At 40.6% G+C, this 7,693-nt stretch overlaps 1 pseudogene; it reads left to right on the top strand.

The window, feature by feature from the left end:
* The first annotated feature begins 321 nt into the window (after positions 1–321).
* LOC103651871 (cyclin-B1-1-like) lies at positions 322–2,252 on the top strand (annotated as a pseudogene).
* Positions 2,253–7,693: the final 5,441 nt, after the last annotated feature.

Raw genomic sequence — 7,693 nt, forward strand, 5'->3', positions numbered from 1 at the left:
TATAGCACAACCAAGTATGACATATCATACTCAAAGGCATTTTACTCACAATTCTATACAGTAGCAAGCCAACTCTTTGCATCAAATTTATTTTCCTTGATATGGTCTTCCATTTTGCTATAGGATCCTTAGTCCAAAACCCCATGATCTGGTCACTAAAGGCTCCAAACTTTGCTCCATTTACGAAATTTCAGGTTTTCAGTTTTGAACAAAATCCAGCCACCAACACACTAACAATCCATTTTAGGAGCCTGTTACTCCACTTTTTGTGTAGCACAAATTTCTTATATCAGTGCATACAGTAGAGAGCAGATTCTTTCAATGGAGAAGGGAATTCTGAATAGGCTGGAGTGGGACTTAACTGTTCCTATAGTATACATGTTCTTTGATCATTTTCTGAAGGTAGCAACCTTGGGCAACAAAGTTGAGAAAGAGGTAAATAAATTTCTTCTTTTATGGTTGTCGTAAACCAATCATAATTCATCAGGCTTTTGCGAGCTTACATTTTCTCTGGTCTTGTGGAATGCAGATGGAGGACATGGCCTTCTTCTTTGCTGAATTGGCGCTGATGCAATACAGATACGGCTTGGTGACACGTCTGCCTTCTCTGGTTGCTGCTTCTGCTGTCTATGCGGTCAGGCTCACTGTCAAGAGAGCTCCCTCTGGACGGACGCCCTCAAGCACCACACTGTTGTGTACCAGGTGCTCCGAGGAGCGACCCGTGAAGGGCAGCGGCAGCTGGTCTTCACCTGTTGGTTCAGTGCCGGCTGGAGGTCAGCCAGGAGCAGGTTAGTATAGCACTATAGCCTACCGTGTAGTTTAATGACACATATTTCTATGTGCCACTTGAAACATTTTCATCAATTTGATTGCTCTATTCAGTTATCCTTGTCTTCGCGCTGTCAGTATTTTGTTTGATAGTTCATCATTTGAATCTGATTTCATAACTACGAAGTGCATGTGTAGTTCATAGTTACAGACATGCACTAGGCCAAGAATGCTAGCTAACCAGACATTAGCGGGCAATGGTGGAGCATTAACTGTTGGTCAAAATTAACAGATGGTTAAAATTAAGTGGCTTAAGTGACTGATGGACAAATCCAATGGTCAAAATTTTAGAACTCAACGATAAACTGATAACTCTAAAATAGCAAAAATGTGCAAACACAATAAGTTTACAATAATGGAGTTTGGTCATCAGATATTGGGTGGACATTTATAAATAAGCCAGTGACAGTTAACGCGAGATAATCAAATGAAGTGTATATATCTAGCTGTAACTACTTTGCATAATTCTATTATGTATTTTAAAAGCTCCCTTTTCTATTTTGCTTTTACTTTATTTCTTCACTCCTTCCAATAATAGGATGCTAGCTCTTTGATACTTTGTTGGTTACTATAGGAATACTACAGGCATTACATATATTGGCAATGTCACTTGATAATTGCATATTGCTACCTACACTTGTAACTGAGCCTAATTTATTTATTCGCCATGAAAGCTAGCATCGGTGGGATCAAAATGAATTGATGAACACATCGCTGCCTATAGGATTGCAAAAAAAAAGTAAAATTAAACTAGATCGACCAAATTCTCATTAGCCCTTTAGTCTAACTATTTGAGGAGTCAAGTTGGTTCTCTAGAGAAACCTTCAGTGTCAGCGCTGTTCAGATCCCCATGCATCTAACCAGCTTAAGATACCAGAAAAAAATACTTATACCTAACATTGATATCTTAAACATGAACACATCTGTCGTGCTCAGATAGAGTACACACACCAACGGTGCATAGTTATCTTTTGGAACTGTGCCCTTTTTCTCATGTTGGGCTTCTCGAGTCTATTATTCAGACAATGGACCCACTACAATTGAAATTGCTCTGAAGATTGCATTTCGTAATTTTTCTCTTGATCATGGAATTATGGCCAGTAGTGAAAATAGTACAAGAAATGAAAGAAACATTAAGTTGAAGGTATGTTATGGCCATACTAAACATTCTTTGTCTTTGTTGCTTAATCATTGACTGAACTACTAAACAATTCATAGTCAGAGAATGTTTTATGTTTATTCTTCACCACCATCAACCTTCGTTGATCACCATAGCCCTGTGTTTATCTCATTTATTATATTTCATATGTAATTTAGTATTTACAGGGGACAAATTAATATAAATATTGCGTAATTAACTGTAAATGCTCATTTTGTGCATCCTAACATATTCTTAATCATTTCTTTCTAGGTACTTGTTCTAAATGGTTCCTATCATGGTGATACTCTGGGTGCTATGGAAGCTCAAGCTCCGTCGTCTTATACATCTTTTTCTTTAGTAGCCATGGTAATGAATTTGAATATTGTAGTTACTATAATCAATGTTTTTGACTTCTCTACTCTTTTAGTCATCTTTTCTATTACTTCATTGTGTTGATTGTGTTGGTGTTTATACTCTTCTTCAGTGGTTCTCTGTGCCAAGTGCGGTCTTTTTTGTACCAGCCTTCTCTTTTGTAGCCTAATAAGATTTTCTTTCTACTTTTTGTGGAGAATTTAGTATTCACTCCTTTTTTACAACCACCTATCTTACTCTTGGTTATCATATCAGTAAGTAAAGTTGAGATCAATATCATGAGGTTTCTTTTATAGATATTCAGGTTAGGTACTTTTTAGATCCTCCAAGCTCCAACTGTGTATATTAAAGGTGACGTCTACAATATTTCTTTGCCCCTATTCCCGAAGAAGAAGCCTATGCCGTCGCACCACGCCCCAATCTTTGCTCCGGCCATGGCCCTCACCATGCCTGCACACGACCCTGAAGACGAGAGGTACATATTATTTATCACTAGTAGAAAAGAGCTCAAAGCCTGCGGCACCCATAAATTATCACTGGCGGTTTCAGTTATCACGTGCCAGTAAAAAAAACAAGGTGGACCCGACTTAGGAACCGCCAGTGGAAACCCATTTTCACTGGCGGTTATCTTAACACAACCGCCAGTGGAAATAGGGTATTTCCACTGGCGGTTGGTGTAACAGAACCGCCAGTGGAAACCTATTTCCACTGGCGGTTGGTGTAACAGAACCGCCAGTGTAAAGACCCTATTTACACTGGCGGTTGTGTTAAGATAACCGCCAGTGGAAATAGGTTTCCACTGGCGGTTTTTCAAACCAACCGCCAGTGAACTGTCTGTTATAAATACCCATCTTCCCCGCGATAGTGAACTGTATGCTCGCAGCCAGCTTCCATTGGAGGCGATTTTGGAGGTCCAGATTTCACAAAAATATAAGGGGGGAGGTTTTGGTCTTCATTTCTTGGAAGAAGGTGGATAAGAAAGGTTGGTTTATGTTTCTTTGTCAATTTTTGTTCATTCTTGCTCAATTTTAGCCACATTTTGGATCTAGGGTTTCACATGTGAGAGAGAAGAGTATAGATAGGTAATTTTCTCTATTTTCTCAAATGAGGTTGCATAAGATGGTTAGTTTTTGTCTATTCCCTCTCTTTTTCATGTTTAGTTGCTTAATGAATGGTGAATGTGTTGTATGGAAGATTAGTTTAATTATGTTTCAATTGTTAGTTATTGTTTATTTTTGCTCAATTTTAACTACATTTTGAAACTAGGCTTTCACCATATGTTAAAGATAGGTTTGGGTATTAATTTTTTTTTGTTTATTAGTTGCTAGGAAAGTTTGGCTTATGTTTCTTTTGCCAAATTTTGTTTATTTTTCCTCCATTTTAGCCACATTTTGGATATAGGGTTTCACCATGTGTTAGAGATAAAGTAGTTTAACTACTTTTATTGGAAGAGATAAAGTAGTCTAACTACATTTGTATATATACCGATCAATATGTACTGTATATATACATGCATGGTAATCTGACTTTTTAGCAGATGTCGCACTCCAACGCGTCCTTCACATTTTAGCCACATTTTTGGATATAGGGTTTCACCATGTGTTTTATGTTACTTTTTTACAGGTGGTGATGGAGAGGACATCCTGGATGTATAACTTATCAAGGCTAGATCCATCATACATATCCGAGGTCCATAGGTTTATTGATGTCGCTACGAACCATGCTTGGAGAACAAAGACAAAACACATATATTGTCCATGCATGGACTGCAAAAATGCTGCTGTATTTAATGACACAGAACAAATCATATCTCATCTGGTATGCCGAGGATTTATGAAGGATTACACAATTTGGACAAAGCATGGAGAGGGTAGCTCTTCGCCTTATACGACTGGAAACCCTGAGAACATCGACGACAGATTTCAGTTCGTTCACGAGACACACCAACCTCTTCCACAGAGCGAACATGTAGTGCAAAATGTTACTGATCATGGTTACGCTGGAGGAAATGAACATGATAGACCTCATGTTCTGCCAAGTGTTATGGATGAGGAAGATGCAGAGTTGCTAGAGGCAATGTTGCGTCGTCATACAGATCAATCGATGTTCTTAATGAAAGGTATGGAGTCCCTAAAGAAGGCAGCAGAAGAGCCTTTGTACGACGAGTCTAAGGGTTGTACCAAAGAGTTCACGACGCTCCGGTCTGTGCTAAAGCTGTTGATGTTAAAAGCTAAATATGGTGTGTCTGATGCTGGCTTCGATGCGTTCTTGAGTATTATCGCAGACATGCTTCCAAAGGAGAACAATGTGCCTGCTAACACGTACTATGCAAAGAAACTAATCAGTCCGCTCACTATGGGTGTGGAGAAGATCCACGCGTGTAGAAATCACTGTATCCTTTATCGAGGTGATGATTATAAAGACTTGGAGAGCTGCCCAAAGTGCGGTGCAAGTAGGTACAAGACGAATAAAGACTATCGAGAGGACGAAGAGTGTGTTGCATCCGTGTCTAAAGGGAAGAAGCGAAAAAAAGCCCAAAAAAAGACTTCAAAATCCACGAGCAAAGAAAAAGAAGAAGTAGACTATTATGCGCTCAAAAAGATTCCTGCTTTGGTGATGTGGTACCTCCCCGTCGTCGATCGATTGAGGTGTTTGTTCGCTAATCCTGAGGATGCCAGACTTATGAGCTGGCATGCTTCTGATGAGCACAAAAACGATGGGAAGCTTCGACATCCAGCCGATGGGAAGCAGTGGCAAGATTTCAATGACAACCACCGAGACTTTGCCGATGAACCGAGAAATGTTAGGTTCGCACTGAGTACTGATGGAATGAACCCATTTGCTGAGAGGAGCAGCAAGCATAGCACATGGCCGGTGATCCTCACCATATACAACCTTCCTCCATGGTTGATGCAGAAACGGAAGTACATTTTGCTAACCATCCTTATTTCTGGACCTACACAACCTGGAGTTGACATGGATGTATTTTTGGAGCCCTTAATGGAGGATATGAAAATATTGTGGGAAACGGGTGTTCAAATGTTGGATGAGTATCGTAAAGGTTCATTCACGCTGAGAGCAATTCTTTTTGTTACGATCAACGATTACCCTGCTCTCTTCACATTATCAGGCCAGTTTAAGGGAAAGGTTGGTTGCACAGTATGCATTGATGGAACTGCTTACGTATCCCTTGCTGCATCTAGGAAGATAGTTTACATGAGGCACAGACGCTTTTTATTGGAAGGACACAGGTACCGCATGCGAAAGATGGATAAGTACTTCGACAATAATGGTGAACTACATTCTACTGCTCCATCGGGTAACAATAGAGGTCATAGAGTTTTTGAAATAGTCAGGAATATCAAGTTTGTTTTCGGGAAGAAGACAAAAGACGGAAAAACAAGGAAGGATGTCAAACCAGCTTCGGGGGCTATATTCAAGAAGAAGTCTATTTTCTTCGAGTACTTGCCTTACTGGAAAGAGTTAGATGTGCGGCATGCGATCGATGGTATGCACGTTCAGAAGAACGTGTTTGAAAGCATAATGGGCACCTTGCTAGACATAAAGGGCAAAACAAAAGAAGGGCTCAATTCACGCATGGACTTGGTAGATTTAGGCATAAAAAAGGAACTACATCCCGTTCTTCAAGAAAATGGGAAGTACCATCTCCCAGCAGCAAGCTACAATCTCAATGTAGATGAGAAACATGCGATGTGTGTTTGGCTCAAGAATTTGAAAGTCCCATCCGGATTCTGCTCTAGCATACGGAGTATTGTGTCAATGAAAGACCTGACAATCACCAACTACAACTCACATGATTGCCATGTCATGCTGACTACATTCCTACCTATTGCCATCAGGGCTATAAATCCTTTGTTTTTAAAGATGGCAATCACACGGTTGTGCTACTTTTTCAACAGGATTTCACAAAAGGTAATTGGCCGTGATGAGTTGGCATCTCTTCAGGAATTCGCAGTGGAGACAATATCACAGTTTGAGATGTGTTTCCCTCCATCGTTCTTTGATATTATGGTGCACCTTGTGGTGCACTTGGTGCCACAAATAGAGGCATTGGGTCCTATGTACTTGCATGAAATGTGGACGTATGAACGTTTCATGTCAATACTAAATGGCTATGTATCAACCCGTGCTCGTCCCGAGGCATCCATGATAGAGGGGTACTGTACCGAAGAGGCCATTGAGTCCGGAGCTCCATTCTGCAATAGTATCCTAAAAGACCAGGTTGCAATAGGTCTGCCTCCGTCACGACACGAGGGTAGACTGTATGGAAGCGGGAGGATGGGACGGAAATCTTTCATCCCACCGGATTACGATATAGTACTTGAGGCACATCAGAGCATCCTACATCAGCTAACAATAATGGAGCCATTTATCCAACAACACATCAATGAGCTTCGCGAGCAAAATCCTGGGCATACGGATGATTGGGTAATGAAGCAACATAAGCAGCGGTTCAACACATGGCTAATGGTGAAGGACATTCCACGTGGAGAAACAATAGAAGAACAAACCATCAAGGGCTTGGCATCTGGACCATCACGCCAGGTCACAACATGGCAAACCTATGACATTAGTGGATTCACATTTTGTACCAAGTCCAAGGACAAAAAGAGCATGTCACAAAACAGTGGTGTTCGATGCGAAGCCATAGATGATGAAACTGGTGAGATTATTACATATTTTGGCTTTATTGAGGACATATGGGAACTAGACTATGGTACATTTCAGATCTCGGTTTTCCGATGTCAATGGGTTGAAGACAAACATGTCACGGTAGACAACTATGGGGTCAGAGTTCTTGATCTAAGTAAGGTAGGTTACAAAGATGACCCATGGATCCTTGCTAATCGTGCTGCACAGGTCTTCTATGCTGAACATATCATTTCTAACAATGAGAAGAAAAGCACCGACAAACCGAAGCATGTAGTTTTTCCTGGAAAACAACAAGCTATAGGAGTTGATGGTGTATCTGATTTAGAGGATTTTAACCAGTTCAATGACATGTCTCTTTTCATAGACCATCCAACCAAGATAAGGAACGTTGAGCGAAGCATCCCACGCAATTCGATGCCCTGGGTACGCCACGATGGACAAGGCAGAACAATAGCTCCCTAGATTATATAGTTGTCATGTAATTGATTATTGTTAGGACATGTCATGTAATTGATTATTGTTAGTGACAAACCGAAGCATGTAATTTTACACGACTTTCTAGAGAGGAGAGAGAGAGGATAGAGAGAGAGAGGAGAGAGAGAGGATAGAGAGAGAGGAGAGAGAGGAGAGAGAGAGGAGAGAGAGAGGAGAGAGAGGATAGAGAGGAGAGAGAGAGGA

This window comes from Zea mays, chromosome 3, assembly GCF_902167145.1.
Source record: "Zea mays cultivar B73 chromosome 3, Zm-B73-REFERENCE-NAM-5.0, whole genome shotgun sequence".
In the NCBI taxonomy this organism is placed as follows: domain Eukaryota; kingdom Viridiplantae; phylum Streptophyta; class Magnoliopsida; order Poales; family Poaceae; genus Zea; species Zea mays.